This window comes from Monodon monoceros, unplaced genomic scaffold (assembly GCF_005190385.1).
Source record: "Monodon monoceros isolate NGI ecotype Baffin Bay Population unplaced genomic scaffold, NGI_Narwhal_1 Super_Scaffold_11, whole genome shotgun sequence".
Taxonomy (NCBI): Eukaryota; Metazoa; Chordata; class Mammalia; order Artiodactyla; family Monodontidae; genus Monodon; species Monodon monoceros.
The window spans coordinates 110,999,665-111,026,988 of record NW_021703767.1 but is presented as its reverse complement, the minus strand read 5'-3'; the positions used below and the strand labels follow the sequence as shown (position 1 = coordinate 111,026,988).

Sequence of the window (27,324 nt, the reverse complement as noted above, 5' to 3'; positions counted from 1 at the left end):
GCAGTGTGAGACCACAAAATGGAATTGAGGTACACTTTTCTTATGATAACCCAGATTTTGCCTAACTGATTCCTTTATCTACCTCCTCTTCTCTCCAATATATTCTAATTATAGATCTAATCATCCCAGATCCTTTCGCTATTCCTTCCCTGGCATTCAAAGCCTTCTCCAGTCTGACCACTGTCTTCTAGAGGGAGTGTGTACACGGGGAAAAACAGTGAGCAGAAGTTCTTGGTTTCAGTCCCAGCACAGTCTCTGATAACTCTGAGACATTCAGGGAATCCATTATTTTCTCTTGCACTTAGTTTCTTTATTTGCAAAATAAACTTAATGAGCCTTATGATCATTTAAAGTTCAAAAATTCTGAATCTGCTTATCAAGATGTACCCCATGCTACAAGCCATCACCTGAAGACATGTTCTTTGAGCATACTATGTGCTCACAGGACCCCCAGTAGACACCAACCCAAGGATCACTTGAGATCTTTCCCCCTTTAAGTCTGCTTTGCAAATCCTACCTTCCCTACCCACATTTCCCAACACTAGTCTTCTCCGATTCCCTTGTCAGGATTAATTTCTCCTTCATCCATATTCACCTTTCAACCAAGTTATTTTTAGATCACAGTTCATGGGCTTTAGTAAATTATGAGGTCAGGAAGAAAGGACACTATACTTATATATTTGTGATCCTAAGCCACTCCATACAATGTTTAACAATTAATATAATCTCAGGTAAAGTTAGCTGACTAAAATTGGACTCTGTGTTATGCATTAGTCAAAAAATTTGTATTACATTTTAAAAGCTATTGTTTTGAGTAAGATTTTTCTTTATTTTGGTTTCCTAGTGAAACCTAATGAGAAAATATTTAGTTGGAACCACTAGCCCTAAAATCAAATATAGTCATTTTATCACTACTTAAGTCAGAAATAAATAAAGCTATTCTGTCTTCTGTTTATTCACTTCCAGCCACTTGTGATTATTCTCTGGTGAGTACTCTATACTTGAATACTTCATAGCTCAGTGTGCCCCTCTTAAGTGCTGCAACCACTGATGTATGAGCTATGGGGGAGGACAGAGGATAAAGAGTTGTCTGATATTGCCTTTGCATCTGCAGTTTTTCAATTTCAATCAGTTATTTATATGTTTCATTCTAATTGGTAAAGAGGATTAACCAACCAAATTGGCACAGTTGCATTTTCTGTCCTGCCACTACATGCTGAAGTACATGGGTGCACACACACATACACACATACTCATACTTACACCCACACCAACACCCACACACACTTTTATGTGTAGCACACAGAGACCAAACATGTTTTTCCATACTTTAAGACATACTGAGAAAGCAGAGGACAGACTAACAAATGAATTTGCAAACTTATGCCCTTGGAAAAATGTAACATAACTTCCTGCTCTAGCACTGAGTTCTGAAGTTCAGTTGTTAACAAAAGTAGTGGTCATGGCAATGGTGCACCACAGAACCTTTGTTCTCTGATAACCACCTGACCTGGAACATTATGCATTCCCCTCTCTACATTCCCAAACATACTCAGCAGATCCAGAGAGAACCTCTGCTATAGACTGAATGTGTCCCTCCAAAATTCATATGTAGAAATCTTACCCCCCAAAGTGGTGGTAATAGGAGATGAGGTCTTTGGGACCTTAGGTCATGAGGTCAGAGCTCTCATAATTGCAACAAATACCTTCATTTGAAAGAAACTCCACAGAGCTCCCTCATCCCTTCTGCCATGTGAGGATATAGCAAAAAGACAGCTGTCTATGAAGTAGTCCTCATGAGACCTCATCTGCCAGCACTTTGATCTTTGACTTCCGAGCCTCCAGAAATAAATGTCTATAGTTTACAAGCCACCCAGTTTACTGTATTTTTGTTACAGTAACTTGAACAGACCATGACAACCCAATTTATTCAGTGATGAGTGAATTAAGAAGAAACTAACAAAAAATTGACACAAAGATACTTTAAGATAGAGATGATGGATATGGCAGCAAAATTTGGTAAAAAAAAAAAGCATTTACCAAAAAAAAAAAAAATCAACAAAGCAGATGAAAATTATGATCATATATTTCACCATGAATTGTATTAGAAACTTATACATTAATTCCTTAATGAAAGAAGGCCTTAAGCAAAAAATAAAAGACTCAGAAAAGAAATGACAAAAACTACAAGAGGATTAGAAATATAGTCTGACAGATTTAAGAAAAGAAGAAGAAAAAATTGTAACAGAAATGAAGGCAAAATTAGAAGGAAAGCAAAGAGCTGGAAAATATCCAGAAAACAAAGCAAGGGGCAAAAAGGTAGAAATGGAAAAAAAAATGAGCAGAATAACATGGAAATACAGAGCTAAAAGGAATTAGAAAGAAAATAATGTAGAAGACAGCAAGAGATCCAACATATACGTAATTGTATTTCCCAAAGTAGAAGAACAAAAGAATAAAACAGAGCCAATTTAAAAGATATACTTCAAGCCAAGTTCTCTGATGTGAGATTGTAAGAGTGAGGTGCCAGAGAACCCTGAGTCAAAATGGTTGAAGGGGAGGAAAAAATCCTTTTCCCTCTACCCTTCTACGTTCTAGGCTGGGGACCATGTAACAGACAAATTAACAAGAGAAAAACAGACAGAAAGGTATTAACGTGTATATCTCATATATATACATATGGGAAAACCCAGAGAATGAGTAACTCAAAGAGTTGGCTTAGAATTGGGGTTTAAATACCATCTCAGCAAAAACAAAGAAAGAAGGGTGTGGAGGAGGCAAGTTAGGGGAAGGGGACCAGGGAAAGCAGGGTAAACCAGAATAAGGCTTATTATGCAGATTTAAGTCCTTGCCTTCTCCACTGACACGAGTCTCTTGTAATTTAAAGTCATCCTTCTCTTCCTGGTACAGAGAGAGGGACACTCTTACAAAAGGAGAACGTAAATTTATAAATGTAAATTTCCCTTACAGAAATGGTAACCTACTCTATTTTCAGAGCTTCTCTTGTGTCTGCTCTTTTTCAAAATAATCAGCTCAAAATAATCCTTATGCCAAAGAGGCATATTCTGGTTTCCTACAGTCATATTTTGGGGTGGCGTATTCTGACTTCCTACATGGTCAACACTGAAACATATCCTACCCAGTAAAGTTACCAAACTTCAATTTTTTAAAAAAAATTGGCTAGACAGCCTTGTTTGGAAATATTCTAAATATTTATTTTGGTGGTGGTTACTCAAGTATGTTCATTTAGAAATAATTCATCAAAGTGTACACATATGATTAATAACACTTTTCTGTAAATATGTTATACTTAAAATAGTTAAAAATCAATACGGACCAAATAACATAGCATCAATATATATAGGAAAAGTCAGAGTAAATGTAAAGAGAAATAGAAATAAATATTACTATGAGACTTTAATTTTACTCTCTCACAATATGACAAAGCAAATGAACAAATGTAAGTAAATACATAGATGATCTAAATAACATAATTAATAAAGTATATATAAATATTATATTTCAATTCTGCCAAAAATAGAGAATACATCTTCCTTTGAAGTGCTCATGAAACTTTCAGGGACATTGGCTACATACTGGCTTCAAAAAAAAAATCTATAAATTTCAGAAAGTAAAAATGACCCAGGATACAGACAACACTTTCTGACCTCACTGCAATGAAATTTTTCAAAAACGGTAACATTAAAATACCTTTTAAAAATAACTCTAGGTAAAACAGAAATAAAAAAGAAAAATAAAGGTGACCTAAAAGAACTTACAATGAAAATACTGCATATCTAAACTGATGACATACTAAAGCAAAGTTCAGAAGAAAATTACAGAAGCATATTATAGACATAAAAACAAACTATTATAAATATATATATTACACACATACCAATAAATAAGAAGGAATAAAACAACTTTAGCAAGCAATTCAAGAATTTGGAAAAAGAACAACAAGTAAAATAAAAGGAAGAAAAGTTGTCAAAAGATAAATAAAATTATAAAATTAAAAAGTAGATCACAAAATTGTTTCACAAAAGATAAAAATAACAAGATATATAAATGATTAGCTAACCTAACATAGGAAAAATGAAAAAAAATATGCTTCCCATTAATAACCAGTTAAAGAGAGGAAATTTAAAACCATGAGAAAGTTATTTGGTCCAATCCATGGAAATAAGGTTCACAAATTTGGCTTAAATGGACAATATTCTAAGAAAAAACAATTTACTAAAACTGATTCCAGAATATATAAAATCTAAACAAATTTCCATAGAAGAAATAAAGTTAAGCAACTAACTTTCCCCACAAAAACACAAGACGCAGATAGCTTAACCAAAGTTTTAAATAACAGATAAATCCATGTTGTTGCATAGAAAAAGAAGGAAAAATTCCCAATTATTTTTGAGAAAGCAAGATTGAAGTCAAAACTAGAAAAGACTGAAAAAGGAAAGAAGAAGGAAGGAAGGAGAAAAGGATGGAGAGAAGGGAGAAAGGAAGAAAGAAATTCAGCCCACTAATGAATAAAATGAAAAAAATCCTAAATAAAATCTTACAAACTGGAATCCATCAGCTCAGTATAGAAAAATATATTATGTGCAAAAGAAGTTTATCACATAAATGCAAGAATGTTTTAATATTAAGAAAGTTATTAATATAATTCTCCATATTATTACATCTAAGGACAAAAATCACATAAAAATCTCCATAGGCACTGAAAAGACATTTTAAAATAAAAGTTTACAGCCATTCCTGATGAAAATGGATTATGGAATATGAATAGAGTAATATAAATAGATATGAATAAATATGAGTAGATAAAATAAGTCTGTCTTTACTCAAGTCAGATACGTCCTCAATCACCACTATTATTTGTACGATTGTCCTGAGAGTACCACACAATGCAATTAGACAAAGGAAAGAAGTTAGAGGTATAAACACTGGAGAGGAGAAGGAACTATCACTATTTACTGATGACATGATTGAATTCTTAGAAATCCCAAGAGAATTGATTGGAAAACCCCCATAAACACATGAGAATTTCATAAGGAAGCATAGTACCTAAACAAAATACAAAAACCAGCAGCTTTTTATACATTGCTTAAGAAAAGGGAGACAATAGGCTCAAAATGGAGTGACTTGTGCTCAGCCCACATCACCAAACTGAAATTTAATACCTAACCTAATTGCAATTTCAATCTCGCCCAGGGAATGCAATCTTAACCAGTCAGTCTAGAATTTCCTGGTTGGCAGTACTGAGGTAATCTGCCTGATAGACCCCTTCCACCTCCCAAAGAAAGATGAGATAATTCACTTTTTTCCTTGTCCCTGCCTCCTTCTGTCTATAAAGACTTTCTTTTTCTGCAGCTCTTTGCAGCTCCTTTCTGCTTGCTAGATGGGATGCTGCCTGATTCATGAATCATTGAATAAAACCAAATTAGATCTTCAAATGTACTCAGTTGAATTTTGTTTTTTAACAACATAATCAGCTACCACTTAGGAGATACAATGAAAGAAAAGACCTCACTAAAATAACAAAATGCTTAGGAATAAACTTGATAAGAAATGTGTGAGCCATGAGAAGGAAACTTTAAAATACTCATGAAGCATATACACAAAAGTGATTCAAATAAATGGAAAGGCATGCTCTACTCTTGGATAAGAAGAATCAATACCATAAATGTCAATTCTCTGTAATTTATAAACTTAGCAAAATCCCAATAAAACACTAATATTTTCAACTACTTAAGGTGATGTTAAAGTTCATATGGAAAAATAAACACTTACTTAATAATTATCAAGTTAAATTTATTCTTTGGGAATACTTGAATATCTGTAAAATTATATTCATGCAGCGTTGTCTGTAAAATCAAAAAAGCATAAATGAGTGTCCGTAATAGGGGGATTGGTTGAATAAATTAAGTATATCCATACAATGAATTTCTAGGCAGCTGTAAAAAAAAATTCTGAGTCCTAAGAATTTCTCTGAAAAAAGAAAATTAATGCAGGAGAAATAGCATTACCATGTCAGACAATTAAAACATCTTATATTGCCTCAATAAATAGTATGGCAATCATACCTGCATAAATAGAAAGACAAATTAAACAAATAGAATGTCCAAAAATGGACCTGCAGAAAGAGAATTAGGTGTTTTATTCACATTAGGGCTCATTCTTGGTGTTGTACATTCTATGGGTTTGTACAAATGTATAAAAACATGTATTTACCTTTATAGTATCATACAGAGAATTTTCACTGCCCTAGAAATCCTCTGTGCTCCTCCCTTAACTCCTGGCAATCACTGATCTTTTAATCACCTCCACAGTTTTGCTTTTTCCAGGATGTTCATAGTTGGAATCATACAATATGATTGGCTTCTTTCACTTAGTATTATGCATTTAAATTTTCTCCATGTGTTTTCATGGCTTGAAAGCTCATTTCTTTCTAGCACTGAATAATATTCCATTGTCTGGATATACCACTTTCTGAAGTACATCTTGGTTGCTTTCAAGTTCTCCCGTTGCGGAGCACAGGCTCCGGACTCGCAGGCTCAGTGGCCATGGCTCACGGGCCCAGCCGCTCCGCGGCATGTGGGATCTCCCCGGACCGGGGCACGAACCCGCGTCCCCTACATCGGCAGGCGGACTCTCAACCACTGCGCCACCAGGGAAGCCCGCTTTCAAGTTTTGATAGTCATAAATAAAGCTACCGCAAATATTCGTGTGTAGGTTTTTGTATGGACATAAATTTCCAACTCGCTTGGGTAAATACCAGGAAGCACAATTGCTGGATTACATGGTAAGAGAATATTTAGTTCTTTAAGAAATTGCCAAACTGTCTTCCAAAGTGGCTGTATCATTTTGCATTCCCATCAGCAATGAATGAGAGTTCCCATTGCTCCATATCCTTGTCAGCGTTTGGTGTTGTCAGTATTCTGGATTTTGGGCCATTCTAATAAGTGTGTAGTGTATATCACTACTGCTTTATTTTTCATTTCCCTGATGACATGTGATGTGGGGCATCTTTTCATATGCTTATTTGCCATCTGTGTACCTTCTTTGGTGAGGTGTCTGTTAAGGTCTTTGGCCCATTTTTAAATCAGGTTGTTTATTTTCTTATTGTTGAGTTTTAAGAGCTCTTTGTGTATTTTGGATAACAATCCTTTATCAAATGGGTCCTTTAAAAATATTTTTTCCCAGTCTGTGGCTTGTCTTTTCATTCTCTTGGCCTTTTTTTCCCCACAGAGCAGAAATTTATAATTTTAATGCAGTATATCAGTACTTTCTTTCATGGATCCTGTCTTTCATGTTTTATCTAACTCATCTCCACATTCAAGGTCATCTAGGTTTTCTCTTATGTTCTAGAAGTTTTATAGTTTTGCATTTTACATTTAGGTCTATGATCCATTTTGAGTAAATTTTTGTGAAGGGTATAAGGTCTGTGTCTAGATTCATTTTTTTGTTGCTGTTGTGCAAATGGATGTCCAGTTCTAGCACCATTTGTTGAAAAGGCAGTTATTATTGCCTTTGCTCCTTTGTCAGAGATCAGTTGACTATATATATGTGGGTCTATTTCTGGATTTTCTCTTATCAAATTCTGAAATTCTCTCAAATCAGATTCTCTTGATTTTCCTATTCTTTCACCAATACCACATTGTTCTGATTATGGAAGGTTTTTAAAAATTCATACAATAATAGAAACTATTGAATTGGTTCAAAATTTAGAAGAGCATTGTAAAAATTATATCTGAGGAGATAATGAAATGCTTACCATGATTATGTTTTTACTTATTTAGCAAATATTTACTAAGCATCTACTCTGTATTACTGTGTATTATATTAGATGTTAGAGAAACAGTGAGTAACACAATAGATATGATTCCTGCCCTCATGAAGTTCCCAGTTAAATGAAATATGGTTCATTTACATGTATTATATTTATACCCACTTTTTTCTAATAGGCCTACATAATTTTATGGAATTGAATTATCCCCAAAATAAGCATAATGATTGAGAAAAATCAATGGGGTTATGTAGCTAGGAAGAAATGTTGTGTAGCCTTACCAGTTATAATAAGAAAAATAGCATTAATTCTATTCCAACAATTCCTTGAGACCTCTGTGTGTTAAAGATCAAGCTTTAGAAACACAGCTCATAAACCCCAAGAGTTCCCCAAAGTTAGTCACAAAAGTTTCCCAATAGACAGTGGTTCCTAACACTGTTCTCAAAATCCTCAACTCCAGACACAAGGAATGGTTAGCCAGTGAACACATGTCACTGCCTGGTTTATAAAAGACTGAGAGTTGTAGCCATACATATAATACCCATCATATATACAGAACAAAATTACATGGTCTCTAAATGTAAAGGGACTCATGAAGAAAAAAAGATATGAATAGAGAATAAAAAATAAGTATTTTGAGGAAACAATTGAATTTTATTCAATATTTTTTATATTGCACATTATACCAGTTCTGTTCCCAACAGGTTCCCAGTTTCTCAATTATACCATTATAATGGTCACATTCCATCTTACATAGTCTTAATAATCTCTTGGGAAATTAAATTTTTGTTTTATGATCATAGTGTCTCAGGTTTCAAAGAGAATTCTTTTAAGTTAGCTAGTATAATTCTCACTGTACCTACCTAACATTAAAAATAGTTTAAGATACATTCCTTCTTTGTTCCAGGCACTGGGATAGAGATTGGAAATACAGACCTGAAAAGAATATAGTCCCTATCTTTGAAAGATCCATGGCCAAATGAGGAGGAGACAAACATACCTAGATCCAAGTAATGAAAGCAATAAGGTGTCATAATGCATAATACAGCATGAGGGACAGGGGGGTGATGTGCTTATTCTCTGAGAAACCACGAAAGGTTTGGCATTTGAGCTGAGTCCTGAAGCATTATGAAGGTCCATCAAACAGACAAGGAGGTAGGGGGAGTGACTATAGAAAGGACATCACATGGTAGCTTGGTTTGGCAAAAGAGACAAGACACTGAAAAAGCTATTTGGAAAATCTGTATTTGAGTTGGAAGTGAAGCACCTTGTCAACTGGCAGGCTTTTCTATTAGATGATTGGCCAGCAAGCCACCTGCTTTATTTTGCGATCTCTGATTGTCATTATTAGTAGATTCTTCTCTTGAGTATATGTAATTTTCCCCAGGGAGGAACACTCCAGTCTCATGTGTAGTAGAGGTTAGGCTAGTATATTGTTGGATGTCAAATTATACGATCCAAGCAGGTGAAAGCAGTCCTTATTAATTGTACTTATTATTCCCCCTTTTATGCATGGTAACTACTACCACTCCCTCTGCCCCCTTTTCCCAAGCCTTTTCACTTTTATAGTGGATAGGCTTACTTCTCCTTGACTTTTCTGCTTTATTCTATCACGAACTTAGGTTTCACTTTCTGTAGACCTCTAGATCAGTAACTATGTGTATATCGCATTTTTAGCTTCAAAACATAGGGTTCCTCTCATCGACTGCCATATATACTCGGATTTATGCATTTTAAAATCCTTTATTGGGATTTCTGAGTCAAGAAATATATGGAAATAAACAACTATCTTCAGTGTGCCATTTACATTTGGAAGGCCTGGTTCCATTTCTAAGTGCTAATAAACTGTGCTTTTGGTAACTACTTGCTCACAAACAAAAGTTGCCTCTTCAGACTTTAGTGTAAATACTTATTTATTTATGGAACTGCATTTTTTTTTTTCAACTGCATTTGCCAGTCCCTAGGCTTCAGGAATAGTTCTGTCATGGATCACTGTCATTGCTTCAGCGGTCTGAATCAGTCACTGTTTCTCTCAGTTCCTAGCATTTAATTTGTCTAGGCAAAGGGACATGAGTTTGTGGGGTGACGTCAGCATCGTGGCAGCCTGATTCTCCCTTTGTCTCTCCCCTTCAATCTACAACTAGTAAAGTAACCATATTCAGCAAATGTTTCTGAATGCCCAACACACCTGGATGCCAGAGAGATTCATACAACTGTACAGCTGAAGGTGGGCAACTGGAACACAGAGAGGAGGTGGGGGAATGGTGGAAACAGTACCCATCATCCAGGCCCTGGTCATGGCAGCTGAGCCTGCAGCTCCAGAGAACCTGTTAGCAGCAGAGAAGGTGTAGCACACAACTCAAGCCGCCCAGCTAGAGTGGCATCGGTTGCCGCAGGGAACCGGGCAGCAGCAGCAGCAGAAACTGTGACTCTGGTCCCTTCAGCCACAGCAGCACCCTTGACTCTGGTCTCCCTGCCCATGGTGGCAATACCCACACACCCAACAACCCCAGATGTAACAGAGGCACCCACCATGCTGGTGCCCCTGGTGGCAACGCCAGCAAGATCAGGGACACCAGAAGCAGAAAGCCACCAGCAACTCCATAGGCACAAGCAGCAACAATGAGGGCACCAGCAATACCCACAGCAGAGGCCGTGGAGGGTGGAGAGTGGAGAGTGCAGATTCTCAAATATAGCCAGAGGCAGCAGAAGGTGAAAGAAAACAAAAACGTGTGCTATAGCGCCACCTACTGAAAAACAAGAAAAAGACCTCTAGTTACCAAAAAGTCGCACTGTTAGAAGAGAGGGAGAAGGGAACAGAGTTTACTTAATGAAATAATAGCTTAGAGCTTCCCAAATCTGGGGAAGGAAGTGGATATACAAGTTCTCGAAGCTAAGAGAAAACCTAATTATCTCAATACAAAAGGACGTTCTCCAAGACACATTATATTAAAACTATCAATGATAAAGAAAGAATTTTAAAGGCAGCTGGGGGGGCGGGGGAGAAGACAGTTACCTACAAAGGAACCCGCATTTCGTTATCAGCAGATTTCTCAGCAGAAACTGTATAGACTAGGAGAGAATGGAATGACATACCAAAACATCTAAAGATAAAAACTGTCAGCCAAGAGTACTCTATCCAGCAAAGCTACCCTTTAGATATGAGAGAGAAGTAAAGGCTTTCCCAGGTAAACAAAAGCTGAGGGAGGTCATCACCCCTAGACCTGCCTTATAAGAAATTTTAAGAGGAGCTCTTCTACCTGAAACAAAAGGCAAAAGTACACAAAACTTTTAATGAGGTGATAAATAGAAAGAAACAATCAGAAAATTGCAACTCTATATCAGAATAGATTGTTGAACACTTAATTATAGCATAAAGGTTAATGGGAACAGAGCAATAAAAATAACTATAGCTACTTCAATTTCTTAACAAACTCACAACATAAAAATGGATAATTTGAAATTTAAAAAAAACATAAAAAGGAAAGAGGAAAAGGACAAAACTCATGTAGGCCAATGAAGATAGGATACTATCAGAAGGAATAGCAGTATTTTACCTATGAGACATCTTATACAAAATTCATGGCAATCACAAAACAAATCTGGAGCAGAGACATGAAACATAAAGAAAAGAAACTGAGAAAAGCATCGTGGAAATCCACTAAACTAAAATGGCAGACTGAAACGTACGGAAAACGAAACCATGGAGATAAAGAGCAACCAGAAAACAAAAGATAAAACAGCAATACCAAGTCTTCATTTATATAATCGCCCTAATGTAAATAGATTGAATTCAGCAATCAAAAGCCACAGATTGGTTGGATGGATCAAAAAATAAGACACAAATATATGCTGCCTCCAGGAGATTCATCTCAGCTGTAAAGACAAACATAGGTTCAAAGTGAAGGGCTGGAAGATGATAATTCAGGCAAATGGCAGTCAAAGAAAAAGCGGGTATAGTCATACCTATAATAGACTTCAAGCCAAAAAAGGTAACAAGAGACAAAGATGGACATTATATCATAATAAAGGGGACAATCCATCAAGAAGACATAGTGGGCTTCCCTGGTGGCGCAGTGGTTGAGAGTCCGCCTGCCGACGGAGGGGACGCGGGTTCGTGCCCCGGTCCGGGAAGGTCCCACATGCCGCGGAGCGGCTGGGCCCGTGAGCCACGGCCGCTGGGCCTGCGCGTCCGGAGCCTGTGCTCTGCGGCGGGAGAGGCCGCAGCGGTGAGAGGCCCGCGTACCACAAAAAAAAAAAAGAAGACATAGTTAGCTACCACAATGTCGCCGCCCAGTCCACAGCGAGGGCGACAAGAAGTTAGTTTCCTTAGGACAAAGGAAGCGCCCTTGCACCTGCAGGACAACTTGTTGCCCCATCCATAGGGAGGAATAAGCTTCCTGTTACGGCTGCAACTGCTAAGAAGCCGGCCCTGATGCAGTTTCTCCCAGACGTTTTTCTAGAGAATGAGTCTGTTCCAGAGTGTTTCTGAGTGAAGTCCTAGATGCAGATGGCTGTGGATGTATAGCAGTGAAGGTCAATGAAGTTTAAAAGATGAAGGAACTGAGAAGCTCAGTGGCTGCATGCTGCATACAAAAGCAGGAAGAAAGAAGTTGAATCTGAACTGCTCTACCCTCAGAAAAAATCAGGAAATTTTTTTTTTCTGGAACCACCGCCCCCTGCCCAGCCCTCTCAGCCCCTGCAGACTTCCCTTATGTTTCACTGGCCAGAACTGAGTCACATGCCAACCTCAACATTAATCACTGTCAAAGAGCATGCGGGATCTTAGTTCCCCAACCAGGGATCGAACCTGTGCCCTCTGCATTGGGAGTGCAGAGTCTTAACCACTGGACCTCCAGGGAAGTCCCAAGAGCTCGGATTTTACTATGAAGTATTAATTATTGAAGTTTTTGAAACGGGGTATCCCTTATGTACTTCAAGAGGATAACTCTCATCAGCATGATGTCTGGATTGGTGGCATAAGACCCATTAAGAAGGTAATTGCAGCGGTCCACATGAGTCATAATGGGGCACGAACCTAGGCAGTAGCGATGGGCTGAAAAGAAAGGGCTACTTAAAAAGAGTTATTGGAGAAGTAGAATCAGCAAACCTTGCCGATCAATTGTACATGGAATGTACATGGGGCTGCTGAAGATGCCTTCGATGTTTCCTTTGTGGCCAATTAGGAGAATGGTAGTGTTGTTAATTAATGAAGAAAACCAGAATATATTGAATTAGATCATATATTACTCCCTGATCAAACCCTTCATGGCTGCCCATTATTCTCAGAATAAAATCCGTCCCTTCTAGCTCACTACACTCTAGCCACAGTGATCTTTTGGCTTTTTCTTAACTACTCCGATCACACTCAGGGCTATTGCATTGGCTGTCCTCTTTCTTCTTGGAATACTCTTCTCCCAGACCTTCTGATGGCTTCTTCTATCCTTTCATTCAGGCTTCTGCTCAAATATTATTTAATTTAATGGGCCTGTTTGTACTATAATGTTCTACGAAGAATTGTGATGTTGGCCATCCTTTATCATGTTAGTACCTTTTTATTTCTCATTTGCTAAAAACTTTGTCAGGAACACGTTTTTAATTTTACCAAAAATATTTTCTCTATTTATTGAGAAGGTTTTCTCATTTTAAACTTTCCTATGGGGGTGATGTCAGCAACATGGCTGAAGAAGACATCCCGCATTGTATCCCCCCTCTCCAACATCAACAATTCTGCACCTATCCATGGACGGAAGTCCCTTTGTGGGAACTGTGGGATCCAGCACCATACGCCAAGGGAACTGAGAGGAGTCTCACCCACCTGTGCATTGAGTAATTGTGCATTGACCTCAGTAGTGGCTATGGACACTGCAGTGACCCATGAACCAGCTCCAGCCCCTCTCAGTCACCATCCAGGAGCCCCTGGAGAACACTGTCGAAGACAATCACCCACAGACAAGAGAGCTTTTGTGGAAGTCTTGGTTTCCATCAAAGAAGTTCCGACACACCATTGGAGCCCAAAAAAACCCCAAAAAACAAACAAAAAGAAACCAAATGAGTTTGGACCCATGGGAGAGAGTAAGGGGACCAGTTTAACTTTATCCCTGTCACCCCCTCCACCAAGGTGGCACAGCTCAGTGCCAAGCAAGACCTTCTCAGCCCATGATTTCTCCTGCTTGGGAAAGTGAGAGCATGAGTGAGCACCTGCCTTCCCCAGATACATGGGACATTGCCAAAGAGGCCTATTTCTATCTTACCCCAGTATCCAGAATACTGAGTCATGAGCTGCATAACTGGGGGGTGGAAAGAGTCTGAGAGAGCAGCAGATAGGACCCTCAAAGGACATTAGAGGGACATGGATCCTACTACTTGCTTCTCAGACTCCATAATGAGGTTCCATAGAGAGAGTAGAATGGTGGTTTCCAGGGGCTGAGGGTGGGGAAAATGGGGAGAGATTTTGACAAAGGGTACAAAGTTCCAGCCTGGTGATTACACTTAACAATACTGTATTATACACTTGAAAATGGCTAAGAGAGTAGATTTTAAATGTTCTCACCACAAAAAAGAAGTGATAATTATCTGACATGATGAAGGTGTTAACTAAACCTACTACAGTAATCATTTCACAGTATATAAATGTGTCATCACATACACCTTAAACTCACACAATGTTATATGTCAATTATATTTCAGTAAAACTGGAAAAAAGGAAATGTGGTATATACACACAATGGAATATTATACAGCCTCAGAAAAGAAGGGAATCCTGTCACATGCTAAAATTTGGATGAACCTTGGGGACATTACACTAAGTAAAATAAGCCAGTTACAAAAGGACAGATACTGAGAATTCCCTGTCAGTCTAGTAGTTAGGACTCAGTGCTTTCACTGCAGGGGGCCCAGGTTTGAAATCTGGTCGGGGAACTAAGATCCTGCAAGCTGTGTGGTGCAGCTAAAACAAAACAAAACAAAAGGACACATACTGTCCTTTAGATATTTCTATTCATGTAAAACATTTAAAGTAGTCAAATAATAGAAACAGAAAGTAGAAAGGTGGTTGCCAAAAGCTGTGGGGAGGAAGGAGGGAAAATTAGTGTTTAATGGCTATAGAGTTTGCTTTGTAAGATGAAAAAGTTGTAGAGATCTGTTGTACACCAATGTGATTATACTTAATACTACTGAAATGTACACTTAAGAATGGTTAATATAGTAATTTTTAATCAAAATAAAAATAACTGAAAAAAGGAAGAAAAAGACATAGTTATTAATATATAAGCACCCAACATAGGAACCAAAATATATAAAGCAATTATTAACAGACTTAAAGGGAGAAACTCACAGCAACACAATAATAGTAGGGGACTTTAATACCCCACTTACATCAATGGATTGATCTTCCAGACAGAACGTAAACAAGGAAACAGTGGCCTTAAATGAAACATTATACCAGATGGACTTTATAGATTTATACAGAAGATTTCATCCAAATGCTGCAGAATACACATTCTTCTCAAGTACACATGGAACATTCTCAAGGATGGATCATATGTTGGGACACAAAACAAGTTTCAATAAATTTAAGAAGACTGAAATCATATCAAACATTTTTCCAATCACAATGGTATGAAACTAGAAATCAACTACAAGAAGAAAGCTGGAAAAATCACATATATGTGAAGACCAAACAACATGCTACTGAACAAGTGTTGTGCCAATGAAGAAATCAAAGAAGAAATTTAAAACTACCTGAAGACAAATGAAAATGAAGATACAACATACCAAAATCTTCAGGATGCAGCAAAAGCACTACTAAAAGGGAATTTTATAGCAATACAGGCCTACCTCAAGAAACAATCTTAAACAAACAACCTAACTTACACATAAAGAAACTAGAAAAAGAAGAACTAACAAAGCTCAAAGTAAGCAGAAGAAAAGAAATAATAAAGATCAGAGCAGAAATAAATTGAAATCGAGACTAAAAAGGCAATGAAAAAGATCAATGAAACTAAGAGCTAGTTCTTTGAAATGATAAAATTGACAAACCTTTAGCTAGACTCACTAAAAAGAAGGCTCAGATAAATAAAATCAAAAATGAAAGAGGAGAGATTACAGTGGATACCACCAAAATACAAAGGATTGTAAGAGCATACTGTGAACAGTTATGTGCCAACAAATTGAACAACCCTAAAGAAATGGATAAATTCTTAGAATCATGCAACCTTCCCAGACTGAATCATAAAGGAATAGAAAGTCTGAATAGATTGATGACTAGTAAGGAGATTGAAACAGTAATCAAAAACCTCCCCAAAAACATGGGCTTCCCTGGTGGCGCAGTGGTTGAGAGTCCACCTGCCGATGCAGGGGACACGGGTTCGTGCCCCAGTCCGGGAAGATCCCACATGCTGCGGAGCGGCTGGGTCCGTGAGCCATGGCTGCTGTGCCTGCGCGTCCAGGGCCTGTGCTCTGCAACGGGAGAGGCCACAACAGTGAGAGGCCCGCGTACCGCAAAAACACAAAACAAAAAAAAACAAAAAAATAACCTCCCCCAAAACAAAAGTCCAGGGCCAGATGAATTCTACCAAACACTCAAAGAAGACTGAATACCTATCCTTCCTAAACTCTTCTAAAAATTGAAGAGGAGGGAACACTTCCTAACTTCTTAATTTTTCGAGGCCAACATGACCTTGATACGAAAATCAGACAAGGATCACACACATTAAAAAAAATAAATACAGGCCACTGTCACTAATGAACATAGATGGAAAAATCCTCAACAAAAGAGGAGCAAACCAAATTCAACAATACATTAAAAGGATCATACATTATGATCAAACGAGATTTATCTCAGGGATGCAAGGATGGTCCAATATCCACAAATCAATCAATGTGATAGACACATTAACAAAATGAAGGATAAAAAAATCATATGATCATCTCATTAGATGCAGAAAAAGCATGTGACAAGATTCAACACCCATTTATGCTAAGAACTTTTAATAAAATGTATATAGAAGGAAGGTACCTCAACATAATAAGGCTATAAATGACAAACCCACAACTAACATCATACTGAAAAACTGAAAGCTCTCCTTCTAAGATCGGAAACAATACAAGGATGCCCACTCTTGCCAACTTTTATTCAACAATAGTATTGGAAGTCCTAGAAACAGCAATTAGGCAAGAAAAACAAAAGGCATCCAATCAGAAAGGAAGAATTAAAACAATAATGATTTGCAGATGATATGAATTTTATATATTGAAAACCCTAAAGTCTTCACCAAAAACTCTTAGAAGTAATAAAGAGAAACAGTAAAATTGCAGGGTACAAAATCAATATACAAAAATCTGTTGCATTTCTATACACTAATGATAAACTAGCAGAAAGAGAAACTAAGAAAACAATCTCATTTGCAATTGCAACAAAAAGAATATAATACCTAGGAATAAATTTAACCAAGGAGGTGAAAGACCTGTGCACTGAAAATCATAAGGTATTGTAACTCATGCAAGTCAACAACGACAAAAAACAAACAAACTGATTAAAAAGTGGGCAGAACATTTGAATAAACATTTTTCCAAAGAAGACATACAGATGGCCGACTGGCACGTGTAAAGATGTTCACCATCACTAATTATTAGAGAAATGCAAATCAAAACCACAATGAGATAGCACCTCATGCCCCTTAAAATGGGTGTTTTCAAAAAGACAAGAAATAACAAGTGTTGGCAAGGATGCAGAGAAAAGTCCCAAGAAACAGATAATAATTTCCTTATTCTCTTGATTTTTTTGACTATAACTAAAATAGTGCATGTTGCTGTCCTAAGACACTTGGTAAGCCTCAGCTCATTAGGGAAACAATAGTTGGCATGGCATAATACTTAAGGTTCCAGGTTTTACAGACGGATTGCCTCCATTTAAATCCTGAGTCCATTATTTACTAATTGTGTTACACTGAGCAAAAACTTTGTTTCCTCATATGCAAAAAGAAGTGGATAGTGTCTGCTACACAGGGCTTCTGTGAAATTCTAATGTGCAAACATGTAAAGCACTTGGCTCAGGATCTAGTCATTCACACAAGAAATTAGTTGAGAAAGGATCCAGTAAGAGTGCTTATGGCCTCAGATATCTGTTCATACCCAAGCACAGAGCATGGGAAATATACAAAGTGCATTTGAAACGAGCTAACAAAATTGGTAAGTAACAATGCGTTTCCTTGAATATTAGTGAGATTATATTTGTCATGGAAATGTGGTACTTACAGGGTTGTTTGCTGAATCCAAGCCCTACTTCCTCCTGGGGAAAGTACAATACCTTTCTCAATAAAGCCCCTGTACTTGGCGAAAGCTAATCCCACCCCCATCTCCAGGGGTGAGCCCCGATTAGTTTAAGCCAGTCAGCATGTATCATCTACTAGCCAAAACTGATTGCCTACAGATGGGTGTGTGACCCAGCTGGTCACTGAGACACAAGAAAGTGTGTATTGGGACCTTTGAAGAAAGACCGTCTTTGCTTTTACCAGAAATCCACAGAGGAATTCTATCTCACTGCTAGGTATGAATGTGGCCACTAGAAGCAGTTGAAAGCCATCTGTAATGCTTTAGGATAACGAAGCAGTCAAATCACAAGTTACCTTGCTGAGCTGCAAGATCAAGCTTTATCTAGGGCTTACACTGATTCTTGATTTTATTTTCTATGAATCAATAAATCACGTTTATTTCTTAACGTAGTTTGAGTTACGTTTTCTGTTAGTTGACACCCAAAGCATCTTAACTAATACAATGATGGATTAGTATTGCCTCTTCAAAAGAAACAGAGGCAAATAAGTATTGTTTACCAAAAGGAAATGCATCTGTGTGTGCAAAAATCCATAAATCTGCGATAGTATGCATGAAGAAGCACACAGAGAAGCAGCTCTTGTTGGTAAGGACAAAGCGGGGCGGAACAGAAGTGCTATGTTGTAAGTAAGCTATACGCTACCCAGTCAGAGGAAGAAAATGAAGCTTCATTTCAAACACATCACTATTTTCATTCAGCCAACTGCTGAATATTTCTGTAGATGGAGAATCCCAGCTGAGCTTAAAATGACATCCAGACTGCCGGCTCTGTGAGACAGAGGCCTTCATGAAGCATACTGTCACGGCTCTATTTGGATTGAAGGGACGAAAGGCTTTAAGGAGGAGTTCTAAAGGAACAGAAGAGGGCTTTTGTAATATCAATCAAGGAGAGGAGAGGAATCTGATTTTTTTAAGCAATGAAGTACAGAAGCGATATGTTGACGTTACATTTTGAAAAATTACTGTTTTGGTAGTGTTCTGCTTTATCTGAATTACATCATCACATAGATCAGAGGTAACAAATGTTCTACTCTAATGACCAAACGCAGCTGTGGAATAGGTGGGCACAATGTGAATAGGAAAGGTGTGCTGGGCACCCTTCAAGATCGAGGAATGAGGCTGAAGCATCCAGGGTTGCAGCTGAGTCAACATTCAGCAGCCAGTATGAGGCGAGTTGTGGGACCAGTTTGGACCCAAGCTGTCCTATCGAAATGCCAAGGAAAACAACCAATGGAGATGTTAGCCTACATACTTTGATGCAGGATTTTTTTTAAAAAAGGTGAATTGCTTTTCAAATGATGCATGAGTAAGATTATGGAATTGGGGTTTCTCTCCTTCATAAATCTGTCTTTAGTGTTGGGTTAAGAGGACTGAGTTCCTTGAGTGAAGAATTTAGAACAAAGCTGGCCCAGGGTAAGCACTCTAAACGTGAGCTATTAATATCCTTATTGTAGCACATAACAATGCTGAATGCCAGAGAAGGAAGTCCTCTGGGCCACAGGTCTGGGCATGTTATTGGGCTCAAGGCTGTATGAGTTCTCCAGATTCCTCCCTTGAAAATGGTTACTCATTCTCAAGGCCAGACCACTTCCTCCAAAGCCATTAGTCCACAGGCAGAGGTTGAGTACAGATAGATGGAGGGCCATGTGAGAACCTGGAAGGGAGACAGGGTGGTGGCTGACTCACCTTGGCCCAGTTGTGTGGACGGGGAAGGAAAGATAAAACCAAACGCTGCAAGCTAGGAGAAGGGCTGGACAAAGGAAAGCAGCACAGAATGGGACTGAATGGGTGAGGGGAGGGGAGATGGAGGGTGGTGTCCAGGAACTGTAACCTTTACAGAAGCATTCCAGAAGGATGGCTTTCTCAGGGAACTTTATGGTTCAAGTGACCATAATAAGGCATTTATTTTTGTCATTGGCAACACACTTGCATTTCAGACAACTTGTCATGCTGGTAGAACGTAGAAAAAAAGGAAGTGTGTACATTATTACACACTGAATAGGTAGTCAGGACGCCTTACTAAGGCTGCAGAGAAGCCAGTAGGTTTAGGGTCACATATAAGGAGTGAGAACTCCCCACCCTCACCCCTTCTGCATCATCTCCCTGTGATGAGGGTACTTGGAGGCAAATCTTAATCACAGTGGTGGCCTGGTAGAGGGTGATAGAAGCCAGCAAACCTCTATTCTAATTTGATTCAGAATCTATGCAGAAGCAGAATAGAACCAGAAACCTCCATTTAAACAACTTGTCTATGGTGATGGCTCCCTTGGGATTGACATATACACACTACTATATACAAAATAGATAACTAATAAGGATCTACTGTATAGCACAGGGAACTCTACTCAATATTGTGTGACAACCCATACGGGAAAAGAATCTGAAAAAGAATGGAGATATACATACATATATGATTCACTTTGCTGTACACCTGAAACTAACACAACATTGAAAATCAACTATACTCCAATAAAAATTGAAAAAAAAAAAATTCCAGGGCTCCCGCTTGAACCAACTCCCATCAAAGGAGGAATCTTGGGACCTGGTTTCTCTGAAGTACGTTCCAGTTAGGGAACAAAATATCTTATTATTCCCAAGGGAATTCCCTACCAAAGAGGTCGTAGAACTTCCTAGGGGCTTTACAACCAGGGCTGAAAGACAGTGGAGCTAAGAGAATAGACAGATTTCCCAGACATCACAATAATAACCTCCTCTTCACTCCCATTTTTTGGCATTTGGATAGAAGCCTCTGCTGCTTTTCTCCATTTTGGTTACAAAATAGCTACCTCCCTTCATGTAGAACTAGGTGGAAAAAAAAAAAAAACCTCAGAGGGGGTTTTTCTTCTGGTTACTGTAAGCCTCTGGCATAATACCTTAAGATAGAAAAACAGTGACTTTGCAATGTAGGATCAGGATCTACAGACCAGCCATCAGGCCTTACTAAAGAATGTGGGTGTTGTAGAAAGTCACAAGAGAACTGTATAGAGGACCCAGTGTTTGGTGGTGGATTGGATTTCTGAAGTGTGAATGGAGGTTAGCATTGTTTGTGTGAAGACTGTATACCCCACCCCGGATGCTGACACTAATACACAGAGACAAGAAGAGCAAGCAGCTCTTCAGGGTGGGCCCCAGTGAGTCCTGCCCCACCCAGGCAGAATTAGGAGATGCAGCTCTGGGCACATGGGAAAGGGGTTAACAAAACTAAGGGGAGGAGGTAGGGTGAAGAAAGAGAAGGAAATCTGGAGGGAGAGATTCCAGGAGGGATGCTCCCTGCTGACCTGAAGGTGAAGAATACTCCATAAGAGACGTGCGAAGAGTCCAGGACACCAGCCCTGTGCCCAGGACAAGCTGAATAGAATAAAGAAGCCAGTCACACTATTATATATAAAATAGATAACCAGCAAGGACCTACTGTATAGCCCAGGGAACTATACTCAATCATTTGTAATAACCTATAAGGGAAAAGAATCTGAAAAAGAATACATATATGTATGTATAACTGAATCATTTTGCTGTACACCTGAAACCAACACAACACTGTGAATCAACTATACTCCAATTTAAAAAAAAGAGGTGAAAAAAAGCCAGTCCGAATTCTTTGCCCCCAGGAGAACTCTGCATGAGTTATTATATCCCTTGATCCTTAAGTAACACACTAGTAGAATATTCTCTAGGGTTTTATATGTGAGAGCATGACTTGCTAATGATAAGACTCGTTTGTTATCATTCCATTTTAGTGGAAGTTATACATAACATAGGTATTGTTCCTTTCCAGTTAGTCCATGAACATTAAGGTGCTGGGCTAAACGGAGTGAGCACTGAGGGGTAAGGAAAGTTTTAGGAGGAGATTCTCAAGTTGGTAGTACTTAAACTCTGACATGCTAACCTCACAAAATCCCAGATTTCCAAATGCCTTATTCCTATAAATTTCCATCATCCCAGATACAAGAGGAGAGGCAATAAAGGATAGTTACAGAAATCATTTAACATCTTCAGATATAGGAAAGAGGACAATAAAATTTGATGTCTAAGCATGCTCCCTGCTATCTCAGCTGGCACAATGACCCTGGAAAATTAATCATGTAAGCAAGGTCAAGACAGACATGTATGTTCCCTGTGTGGAGATCTGAGCTACAAGATCTGGTGTGACTTTGAGAGCCTCCTTCTCCAACAGTAGTGTAGTAATAAAGTAGACTCAAGTAAGCCCAAGGCAGAAGGTCATTGTAAAATACTTCTCATGCTTTGGAAGTGGCTGGTGACTGTGTCAAGCAGTTTATGGACTAATTGAAAGTACAGCAGTAAAACAAAGCCCCACAGCTTAGGAGAAGCTAACGTAAACCTAACAAATGTTAGAAACCTAAGATAAAGCACTAATTTTTCAGAAACAGTTAAAACTCATATAGTCCTTATGTTGTTCCAGGCACTACTCTAACATTTTACATTTGCAGTATTAATACGTTTAATCCTCACAATGTCCCTATATGGTAGGCATTCTATTACCCCCATCTCACAGATGAGGAAACTGAGGCACAGGAAGTTTAGGACTTGCCCAGGGACACAGAGCTAGTTAGTGACAAAGTAAGGATTTAAATCCACAAAGCCTAGAACTATGCTAAACTGCCTTGCTTATCTACCCAGCATGATGCAGAGAAAAGCACAAATGTAAATAGCTACTAGATGTGTGTAGTAACATCTAGTTATAAGACAACCAATGAGATGACTTGGAGGAAGATTACTTCAACATAAAACTGTCATTGCTAGAAAAATACAAACTAAAGAGATCGTCATAGAAAATTTATGGAACCCAAGAATATGTCTGGTAACTTGGAAGGGTCTGAAAAACACTGCTCAGGTTCATGAGGCAATGCATGGAGGAGATGTTTGGTGGGCACACCCCACCTTCTGTCTCTCTCCCACGAATTCCATACCTTACAGTGAAGTCAAATCATATGTGATCATACCAGTTCCCTCCTTATAAATCATCAGTGGCTCCATAGTACTTACTACAGAATAAAATTTAAATTCCTTGGCATGACTCACAAGGTGCTCCCTAATCTGGCCTCCATTAACTTCCAGGCCATACCTTCCACATTCTTCCCTTGCATCACAGATCTCCAGCCACAATGAACTTCTCGCCTGGTCTCAAACACACCATGCTTTTTTGTGCTTTTCCGTTTCCCCAAATGAGATCTGAAGACCATCAACACTAGAATCAGTTGAGGGCCCTTTTAGAAACGTTGACTCCAGGGTTTACTGAAATCTAACGCTTCGGCATTTGGCTGAGGAATCTGTATTTTAACAAATTCTCCACGCAATTTATTTTTCACGTACAGTACAATTTGAGGGCCACATCTCATTCCTTATGAGGAGTCCCTCTTCCCCTCTGTCCCTCTACATTTCAAATATTATCTCCTTGAGAAACATCTTTTTAACCCTCTCCTTCCGCAGATACAATTGACCCTTTGCCCTTCCTGTGTAGCCACTTTACCCTTCCATACCTCTACCCTGCACCTATGGTACCTAGCTTTTATTTTTGTGATCTATACTGGGATTTCTTTGGGGACCTTAATTCATTTGCCAACAGGTTTGTATGGAATGCTGGAGGTCCACTGATGGAGGGAGTGGCCTGGAGACCATGGAGCTTGGAGTCTGGTGGGGCACAGGAAAGCACAATCACAGGGACGTGGGCCAAATGCTCTGAAAGGCAGAAGGCGGGGTGTGTGGAAGCTTCATGGGCGCTTAGACGGGGGATGCAGGCCAGGAAGCTTCTCAACGAACTGATGCCTAAGCTGATACTTGCAAAAGGAACGAGTTACCCTCGTAGTGAAGAAGTGAGAGTATGCCAGCTGAAGGAAAAACGCCCCAAGGCCCTGGGGTGTGTGTGTGTGTGTGTGTGTGTGTGTGTGTGTGAGTTAGAGAAAGAGAAATTCAGTGTATCCTCCATGATAACCAGTTGTATGTATGTATCTGGGTTTTTTTCTTATTCTTCACAATTAGTTTAAAGCCATATTAAACAGATTTGCCTGTTTTGGAGAAAATAGATTCTTCCTAGACCCTGTCAAATGGACTCTTGAGCCTGAAACCTAATAGTCTGTGTCTTAATATCTCCTTCTCTTTCTCTCCCACCCACCCCTGTGTTGCGTGTGTGTGTGTGCGTGTGTGTTATCATGAGTGAGTGAATGAATAAACACATCCATACATATATAATTAATTAAAGTATAATGACATAGTTGATATAATAGAACAAAGCACAGTATTCTTGAAGAGTGTGATCTTTAATAATCCTAGTATTAAATTCCAGCTTTGTCAGTTTCAGCTAACTGATTTATGACAGTCTATATAATCTTTCTGAATATATTTATTTATATAATGGGTATAGTAATATTTATCTCATAAGACTGTTGTCACAACTAGATAACAAAGAGAAAGTACCTAACATGATGCCTGGTATATAATAGGCTTTTTAAAATGGGTAATAGTTACTAAGGATCTGACTTTCAAATCCCAGCTCCACCCCATAATTAAATCTCTGTGGCCTTGGGCGAAAAGCTGATTTGGTCTACTTTGGTCTCCCCTATAGGCTCCCCCATGCAGTGAACGAACACACACAGGAAACACTGTACAAAGGATTGTTACTGTAATTGTTATTATTACTTCCTATTACAAATAGATTTTTGTCTGGACCTTCTGCCTCATAAGTACTGTCTATGTTTGAGAGGTTAGCATTCTGAAAGAAATTAGATGATTTATCAGCTGTAAAACATCTTTATTCTACAGTATAGCTAAACCATTATTTTAAAAACCACATCCAATTACAGATGACTGCCACTAGGTGGCTCCAGACCATTTCTATTATTTACCAAGTATTAAGTCACCTTTCCGAAAGTTGTTTTTCAAGAAATACCATGAGAACAACTGTTTTTGTTTGTTTATAGTGTTACAAAGAATTATAACACTATAAAACAAACTCATCATCATTTTCTGTTTTTCTTCCTGTGTCCTTGCTAAAGGTAGGCATAATTTTAATAGAGGAATATATCAATATATACATTACATACAAGAATATATATTCAGATGATTTCATCATGGTTGATATTCATTCAATCATATCATTTTGCTGTATTCCTATTGCTGTCTGAAATTACATTTTTATTCCTTGTTCATTTAAGTTTGTATAATATCTAGAATTTTTTATAAACAATGCCAAAAATCTAGTTATTAGAGAATACCAGAAGAAAGGACTGATTTTTTGTTAAGTTTTCATTTAGAAGATCGACTTCAGGACACTTCAGTTTTTGAGTTTTACTTTCAAAATAAATAAAGTTTGTGGGGCTTTCAATGATGCTTTTTGTGGCATTTGCTTTCATAGTTCAAGATCCCAAGTGTTCCAGATAAATTGATTTAAGAATTAATGTGGAAAGATACAGGTGCAGCTGAATCATCAATACACTCGCTCTTAGTCCTGCCTTGGTGCTGCCTTTGTTTACCCTGGAGTATTTTCAGTTTGAAATGCTACAACCATTAATTGTGAGAAAAGATGTTTGTTTTCTCATCGATCTCCCCGGAAAGCGGGATTGAGACTCTGACACTGCTGTTACATCTTTCTCCCAGGTTTACTGCTGGGAGTTTATTTTTAGCATTTTGTTTCTCCTAGAAATTGGAGTGCTGTTGTTTCTCTCTTCCTGGAAAAACTGCGGGCTTATATTTCCTTAGCTTACCTCCAGCATGGCCTCCTAGATCAACTGTGAAAAGGTTTCTTTCTGGCTCCCAATTTTCATTTCTTAAGAGACTTATGTTTTAGGTGCAAATTTTGTAATACATGATACTCCTACACGAGCAGAGCCTCTTCTGAGTAGCAGTCGGAACACAGCACAGACGCAGACACACACATCCATGTGCACACGTGTGTAAGCACCTTGTATTTGGAATGTTTGTTTCATATCCATGGAATATGCCATCTTATTTACATCTGGATTTGAACTTGGGGTTCATGCAGGACCTCTGGTGAAGGCCCATAAACCAGGTTACCACAGTTCTACCTTCTTCTCTGTTACTTGTCAGCTTTGTTCATTCACACATTCTGACTGGACTCAATGTGTTTGAGCTTGTGACCCCTGCCTTAGGTGTTCTGAAGCAGGGCAGGGAGGGCAAGTGCATCTAGAGGAAGGAGGTGTGAGTTTGTCTTGTACCTGGATAACTAATTCATAGGTGGGGGCTAACCTGGCTATAACAGCATTAAACAGGACGTTAGAATCTCATGGTCAGAAGCATAAATGAGATAAAGGATTCTTCCACCTGTATACTTCCGTGACTCACTCATTTTTTTAAATTGAAGTATAGTTGCTTTACAATACTATACAAGTTACAGGTGTACAGTATAGTGATTCACAATTTTTAAGGTTACACTCCATTTACAGTTATTATAAAATATTGGCTATATTCCCCATATTGGACAATATATCCTTGTAGTTTATTTTATACCTAATAGTCTGTACCTCTAAACCTCCTACTCCTATACTGTACCTCCCCCCTTCCCTCTCCCTACCGGTAACTGCTAGTTTATTCTCTATATCTGTGAGTCTGCTTCTTTTCTGTTATATTCACTAGTTTGTTGTATTTTTTAGGTTCCATATATAAATGATATCATAAAGCAAAGGAAATAAAATAAAAAACAAACTAATGGGACCTAAACTTAAAAGCTTTTGCACAGCAAAGGAAACCATCGACAAAATGAAAAAACCTACTGAATGGAAAAAAATATTTGCAAATGATATGGCCAATAAGGAATTAATATCCAACATATATAAACAGCTCATACAACTCAATATCAAAAAACAAACAAAAAAACAATCTGATTTTAAAAATCTACATCAGCAAATCTACAAACAATAAATGCTGGAGAGGGTGTGGAGAAAATGGAACCCTCTTGCACTGTTGGTGGGAATTTAAATTGATACAGCCACTATGGAGAACAGTATGGAGCTTCCTTAAAAAACTAAAAATAGGGGCTTCCCTGGTGGCGCAGTGGTTGAGAGTCCGCCTGCCAATGCAGGGGACACGGGTTCGTGCCCCTGTCTGGGAAGATCCCATATGCCGCGGAGCGGCTGGGCCCATGAGCCATGGCCGCTGAGCCTGCGCGTCTGGAGCCTGTGCTCTGCAACGGGAGACGCCACAACAGTGAGAGGCCCGTGTACCGCAAAAAA

At 38.5% G+C, this 27,324-nt stretch overlaps 1 long non-coding RNA gene across 1 annotated transcript in view; it reads right to left on the bottom strand.

Annotated features, from left to right (window-relative positions):
• Window positions 1-27,324, bottom strand: part of LOC114890171 — a 234,915-nt gene that overhangs the window by 171,313 nt on the left and 36,278 nt on the right. The gene's annotated exons all lie outside the window — the stretch shown is intronic.